An 11,176-nucleotide genomic window follows, 5' to 3' on the forward strand; every position below is an offset into this window, starting at 1 on the left:
GTGCCTGAAGAAGCTATATTCACATTTGTGATGCATTAACTTTGAGAAACGCAAGGAGTAGATCTGACCAGCTTCATCCTATAAGCAGTGAATGTCTGCAGCCAGCACTCCTCCGCCAGATAGAAATATTGGCTTGCGGCCTGTTCATGCCAAAATTAGGTCACCGTTTATTATCTGTACCTTAAATCCATCTATCTCAAGGGTTCCCCCCCTGCCCCCAAATTTAACTGATCCTCAAGCAGTGGAATGCAACAAGTTCCAAATTCCCATTACTCTTTGTCTCAGAAAGTGCTTCCATTTCCCCCTCCTAAATAGCCTGACTCTAATGTTAAGGTTACTCTTAGACCTGCCCTGGAATCCCTTCACTAGAAGAAACCATTTCCCACTATCCACCATTGATCATTTTAAACACCACAATTTTCCCCTTAATCTTCTATTATCGAAGGAACACAAGCTGTTGAATCTTGAACCTGATTTCATAATGTAACCCTTTTAACTCTTGGGCAAATCTGTTGCTGCACCCATTGCAATGCATATGCTTTGTGAGGTAAGGTGTACAAGCTGACGGCAGTGCTGCAGCTGGGGTTTAACCAGAATTCTGTACAGTTGTAAAATAACTTATGCCCCTAAGATAAAGACCAAATTAAATTTACCTTTTTTTTGTACCTGTCCAGTAGACTTCAGTGATTTCTGAACTTAAGGCCCCGAAATCTGTCTGCTCATCCACAGTTCCTAGCTTCTTTCTTGCCATTAAGAAAATGCTCTCAGAAGAACAGAAGCATTAGCAGCAGGAGTAGGCCAGTCAGCCCCTCGAGCCTGCTTCACTATTCATGACAAATATAAATGTGGCTTCATCTCCATTTTCCTGCCTATCCTCTTAAACCTTGACTCCCTTGTGGATCAGAAATCTACCAAATTCAGCACTGAATGTGTTCAGTGACCCAGCTTCCACTGTTCGCTGGGGAAGAGCAGACTAACAACACTCTTGAGATTTAAAAAAATCACTTCATCCCAGTCTTAAATGGGGTACCTCTAATTTCTAAACTGTTCCTGGTTCTAGATTCATCCACAAAGGGAAATATTCTCTCAGCAAGGACCCTGTCAAGTCCCCTCAAGATCTTATATGTTTCAATAAATTCACCTCTCATTCTTCTAAATTCCAATGGGCGTCAGCCCACCCTGCTCAGCTATTCCTCATAAAGTGACCCCTTCATCGCAGGAATCAGTCGATGGAACCTTCTCTGAGCTACATCTAACGCAATTATATCCTTTGGAAAGTAAAGTGACCAAAACTGTACACTGTACTCCAGATGTGGTCTCCCTAAGGCCCTGCAAAGCTAGAAGAATACTTTCCTACTTTTATATTTGATTCCCCTAGCAATAAATGTCAATGTTTCATTCCAGTCGCACAGTGGTAGCCTTGTTGCTTGACAGCGCCGGGGTCCCAGGTTCGATTCCCGGCTTGGGTCACTGTCTGTGCGGAGACTGCCCCGTGTCTACATGGGTTTCATCCGGGTGTTCCGGTTTCCTCCCACAAGCCCTGAAAGACATGCTTGTTTTGTTAGATGAATTGGACATTCTGAATTCTCCCTCGGTATACCCGAACAGGCACCGGAGTGTGGCGACTAGGGGCTTTTCACAGAAATCTCATTGCATTGTTAATGTAAGCCTACTTGTGACAATAATAAAGATTATTATTTGCCTTAATCACACTTACATACTAACTTTTTTTGATTCATGTACCTCGCCATTCAGATCCTTCTGTCCCATGGAGTTCTGCAGTCTTACTCCATTTAAATGATATACTGTTTTTTTATTCTTCTTTACCAAAGAGGACAAGTTCACATTTTCCCACATTGTACTCCAGCTACCAAATTTAAAAAAATAAAATTCCAATTAAGGGGCAATTTAGCGTGGCCAATCCACCTAACCTGTACATCATTGGGTTGTGGGGGTGAGACCCACGCAGTCACGGGATGAAGCCATCTCCCAAATTTTTGCCCACTCACTTTACTTATATAAATCCCAATGTAGACTCTATATCCTCTTGACAACTTACTTTCTTATCTTTTTGCCATTAGTTACCATAGATTCGGTCCCTTCATCCAGATCCTTGATATAGATTGTAACTGAATCATAGAATTTACAGTGCAGAAGGAGGCCATTCAGCCCATCGGGTCTGCTCCGGTTCTTGGAAAGAGCACCCAACAAGCCCACACCTCTACCCTATCCCAGTAACCCCACCTAACCTTTTTGGGCACTAAGGGCAATTTAGCATGGCCAATGCACCTAACCTGGACATCTTTGGATTGGGAGGAAACCGCGGAGCACCCGGAGGAAACCCGCGCAGACACCGCATAGACAGTGACCCAAGCCGGGAATCGAGCCCACGCAGCAGTGCTAACCACTGTGCCACCGTGCCACCCTGTGATTAGCACAGTGCCTCATGGTGCTGAGAACCCGGGTTCGATCCTGCCCCGGGTCACTGTCCATGTGGAGTTTGCACATTCTCCCCATGTCTGCATGGGTCTCACCCCCACAAGCCAAAGATGTGCAGGATAGATGGATTGGCCAAGCTAAATTGTCCTTTAATGGCAGCACGGTGATGCAGTGGTTCGCACTGCTGCCTCACAGCGCCGAGGTCCCAGGCTCGATCCCGGCTCTGGGTCACTGTCCATGTGGAATTTGCACATTCTCCCCGGGTTTGCGTGGGCCTTGCCCCCACAACTCAAAGATGTGCAGGGTAGGTGGATTGGCCACGTTAAATTACCCCTTCATTGGAAAAAAATAATTGGGTACTCTAAACTTTTTTTTTTTTTAATTTTAATCTGAGATAGATAGATTTTAATTAAGCAAAGATATTCAAGGAAATGAGTCAAAGGCAGATATATGGAGTTAGGCCACAGATCAGCCATGATGTCATTGAATGGCGGGACAGGCTCGAGGGGCTGAATGGCCTACTCCTGTTCCTATGTAGTGACAGACATTTAAGAACATATTTCATAATTCTCAACAAAGATATATTTCATTGAGAAGGAATTTACCAGAAAGATGCACCATCCATGACTAAGGATGGTATTAAATTCAAAGGAAAACTGTTGTGTTGTGAATATTTGTTGTAGGCCAGAAGATTTGGAAAATGTTAGAAACTAGTAAAGGATGGCTAGGAAAATAAAGAGGTAGAAATTGATGTATGAGTGAAAACTTGCATGAAATATGGGTTGGTTTAGCACAGGGCTAAATCGCTGGCTTTTAAAGCAGGCCAGCAGCACGGTTCAATTCCCGTACCAGCCTCCCCGAACAGGTGCCGGAATGTGGCGACTAGGGGCTTTTCACAGTAACTTCATTTGAAGCCTACTTGTGACAATAAGCGATTTTCATTTAATTTCATTTCATATAAAAAGATAATAAAGTGTTCCACAAATTATCAGAAATGTGGAAAGTTAAATTGACAAAGACGGTTATGGATCCAGGGGGACGGTACGTCATGGTCATCGGTGTCCTGGATGGGGCACCAGTAGTCCTTGTTAATGTGTACATTCCCAACTGGAGTATAAAGAAGGCCATGGCGGAAATCCCTTACATAGATACACACTGACTGATCATGGGGTGGGGGGGTCTTTAACTGTGTACAGGATCCACGGACGAACAGGTCGAACCCCAAAACGGGAAAGACTTCCAACATGGCGAAGGAACTCAGCCTATTCATGGAGCAGATGGGGGCGGTGGACCCATGGCAGTTCATCCACCCAGGAGAGAAGGAGTTCTTCTAAGTGCATAACGTCTATTCACGGATCGACTTCTTTGTCGTGGGAAAATTATTGCTTCCAGGAATGGTGAGGGTGGAATACTCCACGATTGTAATCTCCGACTATGCTCCACATTATATGGAGGTTGGAGATGGGCCGTGCCCAACACCAGCCATGGAGGTTGGACACGGGAAGAGAGGGTGGCCAGACAATAGCTAGTTGGCTCCATACTGGAAGTAGACCAGCGATATTCCAAGGCCCAGACGGTAGAGCTCCTGGCGGAGAGGAAAAAGCTACAGATGGACTTTGACCTGCTCTCCACGAGGAAAGCCGTGCACCAATTCTGCCAGGCACGGGGGACCCTGTGCGAGCGCGGAGACAAGGCTAGCCGCCTGCTGGCTCACCAGCTGAGAAAGCAGGCAGCCACGAGAGAAATAGCACAGATCAGGGACAGCAGAGGCAAATTAGTAGCGTAACCGGACAAGGTCAACAAAATGAGACTTTTTACCAGGGGCTGTACACATTGGAGCCCCCAACTGGGGTACTTGGGGATGAAGCAGTTCCTTGATGGACTGGCTATGCCAGTCGTGGGGGAGGACAGAAAACGGGGCCTGGAAACTGGGAGAGGTCATAGAGAGTATTAGCTCCATGCAGGCGGGGAAGGTGCCGGGACCATATATTTTCCAGGCGTTCTTCTACAAAAGATTCACAACAGCACTGGCCCCATACCTGTGGGAGATGCTCACAGTCTCACTGCCAAGGGGTACACTGCCGCCCATGCTAGCACAAGCCTCAATCTCGCTAATACCTAAAAAAGACAAAGAGCCAACAAAGTGTGGTTCCTACAGACCCATCTCGCTACTAAATATCGAAGCAGAAATACTGGCCAAGATCCTAGCCAAAAGGCTGGAGGACTGCATACCAGAGGTCATTGCAGACAACCAGATGGGCTTTATCAAGGGTAGACAGCTAACTTTGAACATCAGGCACCGCTGAACGTGATCATGACCCCATCCGGGGAGAGAACACCTGAGGTAATCAGCTCCCTGAACGCTGTAAAGGCCTTCGACAGAGTCGAATGGAAGTACCTCATAGAGGTAGTGGAGCGGTTCAGGCTTGGAACAGGGTTCACTGCTTGGGTGAAACTCCTGTACAATGCTCCCACGTACGGACAAATACCACCAGCTCTAAGTACTTACATCTGCATAGAGGCACAAGGCAAGGATGCCTATTATCCCCGCTGTTGTTCGCCCTAGCGATTGAACCATTGGCGATCGCGCTTAAGGTGACAAAGAATTGGAAAGGGATCTGGAGAGGAGAAAATCAAATTTGCCATCTGAGGGTCGGAAGAAGGCTTCCTCAGAGCGTGTAAGCCATTTACTCAGTTGTTCCAGGAACTGTTTGTAGCAACAACCAGGAAATCAAAGATCCGGAGGGGGTAGCCACAGCACTTTATTTTTTTATTTTTAGAGTACCCAATTCATTTTTTTTCCAATTAAGTGTCAATTTAGCATGGCCAATCCACCTAGCTTGCACATCTTTGGGTTGTGGGGGCGAAACCCACGCAAACACAGGGAGAAACCCCCAGAGCCGGGATCGAACCTGGGACCTCGGCGCCGTGAGGCCGCAGTGCTAATCCACTGTGCCACCATGCTTCCCCAGCCACAACACAGTAAGGAAGGGGGAAGGGGGGGGGGGGGGGTGAAGTGGGGTCAGGAGAACATGGAACTCATCCAAGCCCAACAAAGGCACCAGGAGACACAAGGGGAAGAAAAGCAAAGGGAAAGACGGTGGGAAGTGAACCGTAGGGGTCCACAATCGCCATTGCAAACACTGTAAGGAATTTTTAAAAAGAAGCTATGTTGTATCTATGTAAATAGTCAAAGCCAATCTATGTGTAAATAGTTTTAGTTTTACTTCTTATATTCTCTTGTTTAACTCCTGTTTGTTCATATTTATATTTGTTTTGTATACCAAAAACATTTAAATAAAAGGAATGTGGAAAGATAATGAGATTAACAATGAACTTGAAATGAAAATTAAATAACAGAAAGGTAACAACACCAGCAGGCACCGAGAGTAATAATGAGATGCGATTTTCCCCGTAAAAACATTAGAAGGGGTCCAGAGACATTGAAGTGCAAATAACCATGTAAAAAACATTGTTTACCAGAGATCTGTGGGGCTACACACATCATAACTTTGCAAGACAAGGAATTTGAGCTAGGTAGACAGTAGAATCCACAGAGAGAAATATCAAAGAGATTGAACAGTACATCTGCTAGCACCCTCATTGGAAGGAATTAAATGAAATAAATCGCTTATTGTCACAAGTAGGCTTCAATTAAGTTACTGTGAAAAGCCCCTAGTCACCACATTCCGGCGCCTGTTCGGGGAGGCTGTTACGGGAATTGAACCGTGCTGCTGGTCTACCTTGGTCTGCTTTCAAAGCCAGCGATTTAGCCCTGTGCTAAACAGTCCCTAGGCTAGTTCTCCATCCAACAGCCAGACAGGCCAGTTGCATCTGTGATCCAAGCCACCAGAGGCTGTTTCATCCAACATTTAGAGCCACGGCAGATTGCAGATATTCTCTACAAGACTGTTTTGTGCGTTCGCTGAATCAGGAAGAGACTGTAGCCACGTAAAATGGCTGATTCCCGATTAGAATGGCCAAACCCCGATTTAAAATGGCGAACGGAAGAGGCTGATGGGAAAATCAGCCAACAGGACTCAAACGGACAGCTGCAGGTAAAACAGTGTTTTCGCCTCTGGGGAAGTCAGTCCAGACCGATACCTGCAGCCATCAACATCACAACAACCCAGCCATCTGCATTTTAATCAGCCATCCCCGGGAACAATTGCTACAAATTAACAATTGAAAGCCGACCCAGACCTTTCGGCGCCAGCAGGGGCTAACTCAAAGAAAGGTAAACGACCACCCCTCGATCAAGGAATCGCTCCAGTATTGGAGCATATCGAACCAAGTGATTGGGACCAAGTCCAATCACTTGGAACCAGGTACGAGGTCCGCCCCGAGAGGCGGAAAGCCCCTGGGGACTATAAGAATAGGGGCCAAGTTCAACTCAACCCTTCTTTTCCTGCTCGCAACCTTCGAGACCCTTCTACAAGAAACCGTAAGTTTTACTCCAGCGATCGCTACCAGATAGGCGCTCCTGACTATCGACTTGTACCAGCTTTTGAATCCCGCAGGCTCAGAACCAATTCGAAAGACCATTAAGTATTGGCCTTTAGTGGTAGGTAGTAGTCTAGAAGTAGGATTATTGTATAAGTATTAATTGCTGTATATAATAAATGAGCGTTGATTTAACTCTTACTAAGCGGTGTGTTGCATTATTAATCATTACTTGGACTAGAACCACATAGCGGTATCAGAAAGATACCTGGCGACTCATGAGCAAAGGTGACAGAATAAGAATAAGTAAACTAAGGCTAAAACGTGCAACAAGACGTTTCCCCAGACTTGGTTAAGTGGTATTGTGAGGTAACTATGAACTGGATTTGACTTATAGTGTTACTAAAATGAGATGTTTCTTGGGGGTGTCTCAATTAGTTCAGGAAATGTGGGTATATTTTGGGAACATGAGGTAACTTCAGTGTATTTTGTTACTCATGTACTTCAGTGTCATAGTGAATATTAGCCTTTTGTTGTGTGTTTTATCTTTTCTTTTACTTCAATAAATATTCAATAAATTGTTTACACAATGATCGGACTGGTTCCTCACTGGGGTGTACATTGTTTCCTCACATTATTCCAAACAAACATACATCACTAAGAACCGGTGTTTCAAGTTATCCTTCGGGATTTTGAGACACTTCCGTGGGTAACATCAGCACAGTTCTTAACAAAGGATATAAAAAGGAAAAGAGTAGCTGACGTGAGCATTGGTCCCAGAGGCTGTGGAATTAATGGAAAACAAGGAAATGACACACTTGTATTTTGTTTTCACAGTAGAAGACACAATAAGCATCCCTAGAATTGTTGGAAATCAAGAGGCAAAAGGGAGAAACTTAAAACAATTACTATCACTAGGGTAAGAGCAAATTACTGCGGATGCTGGAATCTGAAACCAAAACAGAAAATACTGGACAATCTCAGCAGGTCTGACAGCATCTGTGAAGAGAGAAGGGAGCTAACGTTTTGAGTCTGGATGACTCTTTATCAAAACTGCTAACAGCTATCACTAGGGATTATGTAATGGGAATACTAATGGGACTTCAGACTGACAAGACATCTGGCCTGCATTCTAAGGTCTTAAAAAAACTGGGCTGGATTCTCCGAGCCTCCGCGCTGAAATCGTGATTGGAGTGGGGGCAGAGAATGGGTGTTTACGCCAAAATCCAGTCCGACACCGCTCCTGCGATTCTCCAGTCCTCGGAGAATGGCTCGGGAGTCTCTCGCGCACGAACTACGCAGTGCGGGTAGGGGGCCATTGACAAGAGGCCCCCCCTTTCGCGATTCTCCGAGGAAAACTGGCTGAGTTCCCGACGGCGTGGATCTAACGGCTGTCGGGAACGGCCGCGGTGGCTGCGGCTGCCCTGGTAGGGGGACCGATCACCAGGGGGGGGGGCCTCATAGACAGCCAGGGGTGATCGGGCGTCACGGACCCGCAGGCACGTGCGATCTCGGGGGGGGGGGGTCCCTACATTTTTAGTGCCGCTCCGCGGTCCGAGTCCACCATGTCCCACGGGCGGCCGCCACCGTGCGCACGTTCACACTCCCGACCGGATGTGCAGGGCCCTGTATCCACAGCCAGAGCTGCGAGAAGCACTCCGGGGCCCTGCCAGCCCCTGGCAGGTAGGAGAATCACGCAGGACTTTCTTAAGGAAAGTCCAAAGTGATTCGCCAGTGTAAGGACATTATTGGAGAATCCCACCTACTGTCTGCAGGGATAATGCAGATGCTTTGATTTTAACCTCCCAAAATTCCCTAGCTTCTGGAAAAGTTCCCATCAAATTGGCAAATGTACTCCATCTGTTCAAGGAGGGTAACAGAAAACAGGAAACATAAGGCCAGTTGGCCTAACATCTACCATGATAGAATCTATTAATTAAGAATAGTAGCAGGACATTCAAAAAGCATTTTGTGAAAGACAAAGTGTTTGACACATTTTAAAATAGATCTAGAGTACCCAATTCATTTTTTTCCCCCAATTAAGGGACAATTTAGCATGGCCAATCTACCTACGCTGCACATCTTTGGGTTTGTGGAGGTGAGATCCACGCAGACAGACAGAATGTGCAAACTCCACCTGGGTCTTCTGCGGCGTGAGGCAGCAGTGCGCCACTGAGCTTCCCCATTTGACACATTAGTTATTTGAGGATGTAACATGGTTGATAAAAAGGGGTTTGACAAAGAGTCATTGGACTCGAAACGTTAGCTCTTTTCTTTCCCTACCGATGCTGCCAGATCTGCTGAGATTTTCCAGCATTTTCTCTTTCGTTTCAGATTGCAGTATCCGCAGTAATTTTCTTTTATCCAGTGATAAAAGGGGAGCCTGTGGAAGTAGTATATTTAAATTTTCAAAAAGTATTCAATAAGATAAGAGAATATGATAATGGGGTTGATATATGAGCATGGGTAGAGGACAAGAGTTGGGCTAATAAGTCATTTTCAGATTGTCAAATTGTTAATTAGTGGAGCAAGTGCTGGGGCCTCAACTATTTATGATCTATATTAATTACTTGAATGAAGGGACTGCATGTATTGTCGGCAAATTTGTAGATAATACAAAGATAGTTAGGAAAATAAATAGTAAGGAAGCCAAAGATGTTTGCAAAGGGATGTAGATGGATGAAGTCAGTGGGGAAAAAAACTGACAGATGAAATATTACATGGTAAAATATGAAGTTCTCCACTTTGGCAAGTAGAGTATTATTTAAATGGTCAGAGACTGCAGAAAGATTTAGTACAGAGGGATAATAGAAGGACCTGCAGGTCCTTGTACATGAATCACAAAAAACCTACATGCAGATACAGCAAGTAATTCATTTAAATTTCTTTTCCCAATTAAGGAGCAATTTAGTAGGCCCAATCCACCTACTCTGCACATCTTTTGGGTTGTGGGGGTGAGACCCACGCAGGCAAGTGGAGAATGTGCAAACTCCACAGTGACCCGGGGTCGGGATCAAACCCGGGTCCTCGGCTCTGTGAGGTAGCATTGCTAACTACTGCGCCACTGACGAGTAATTAAGAAGACAATTGGAACATTGGCCTTTACTGCACGGGGATAGAGAATAATAGTAAGTCTTCCAACTCTACACGGCATTGGTGATGTCATACATATAGTACAGTTTTGGTCACCTAATTTTAGGACATACTTGCATTGAAGCCAGTTCAAAGATTCACTTGGATGAAGGGATGCTGAGGATGTAGGAGGAAGGTTCGAGCCTATCCTCATTGTTTAGAAGAATGAGGTGTGAACTTATTGAAACATACAAGAGTCTGAGGGGGCTTAACGGGGTACATGTTCGAACATACAGTGCAGAAGGAGACTATTCGGCCCATCAAGTCTGCACTGACCCACTTAAGGCCTCACTCCCACCCTATCTCCATAACCCAACCTAACTTTTTTTTGGACACAACCTTTATTTTTGGACACGAAGGACAATTTAGCATGGCCAATCCACCTAACCTGCACATCTTCGGACTATGGGAGGAAACCGGAGGAAACCCACAGACACGGGGAGAACGTGCAGACTTCTCATGTTGAAGATGTTTCTCCGGGGGAAACCTAGAATGGGGGAGGCACAATTTCAAAATTAGGGGTCTGTCATTTAAGACAGATGATTCTCAGAGGCTCACGAGTGTTTGAAATTCCCTTCCCCAGTAAGCTGGGTCTTTGAATATATTCAACACTGAATTGGACAGAATTTCAATTTTACAAGGGAGTCCAGGGATACATTGGGGGGGGGGGGGCACGACAAGCAGGAAGAACAGAATTAAGGTCACATCAAATCAGCCACGGTTTTATTGAATGGCAGAGTAGGCTTGAGGTGCTGAATGATCTACTCCTGCCCCTATTTCTTATGTTCTTTAGCAGTAGTAGGATTTAGCAGAGGTGTACAAGCCACTGAGCAGTGTTTCATACTGATACTGGATGTTTGTAATGCAGCATTGTTAACAAAACTAATCTTCCACAACTTTAAAAAAAAAAAAAATTTTGAGTACCCAATTCTTTTTTTTGAATTAAGGGGCAATTTAGGATGGCCAATCCTCCTAACCTGCACATCTTGAAATGAAATGAAAATCGCTTATTGTCACAAGTAGGCTTCAAATTAAGTTACTGTGAAAAGCCCCTAGTCGCCACTTTCCAGCGCCTGTTCGGGGAGGCTGGTACGGGAAACAGGGGTTTTGGGGGTGAAACCATCGCAGGCACGGGGAGAATGTGCAAACCCCACACAGAGTG

This window comes from Scyliorhinus torazame, chromosome 2 (genome assembly GCF_047496885.1).
Source record: "Scyliorhinus torazame isolate Kashiwa2021f chromosome 2, sScyTor2.1, whole genome shotgun sequence".
Taxonomy (NCBI): domain Eukaryota; kingdom Metazoa; phylum Chordata; class Chondrichthyes; order Carcharhiniformes; family Scyliorhinidae; genus Scyliorhinus; species Scyliorhinus torazame.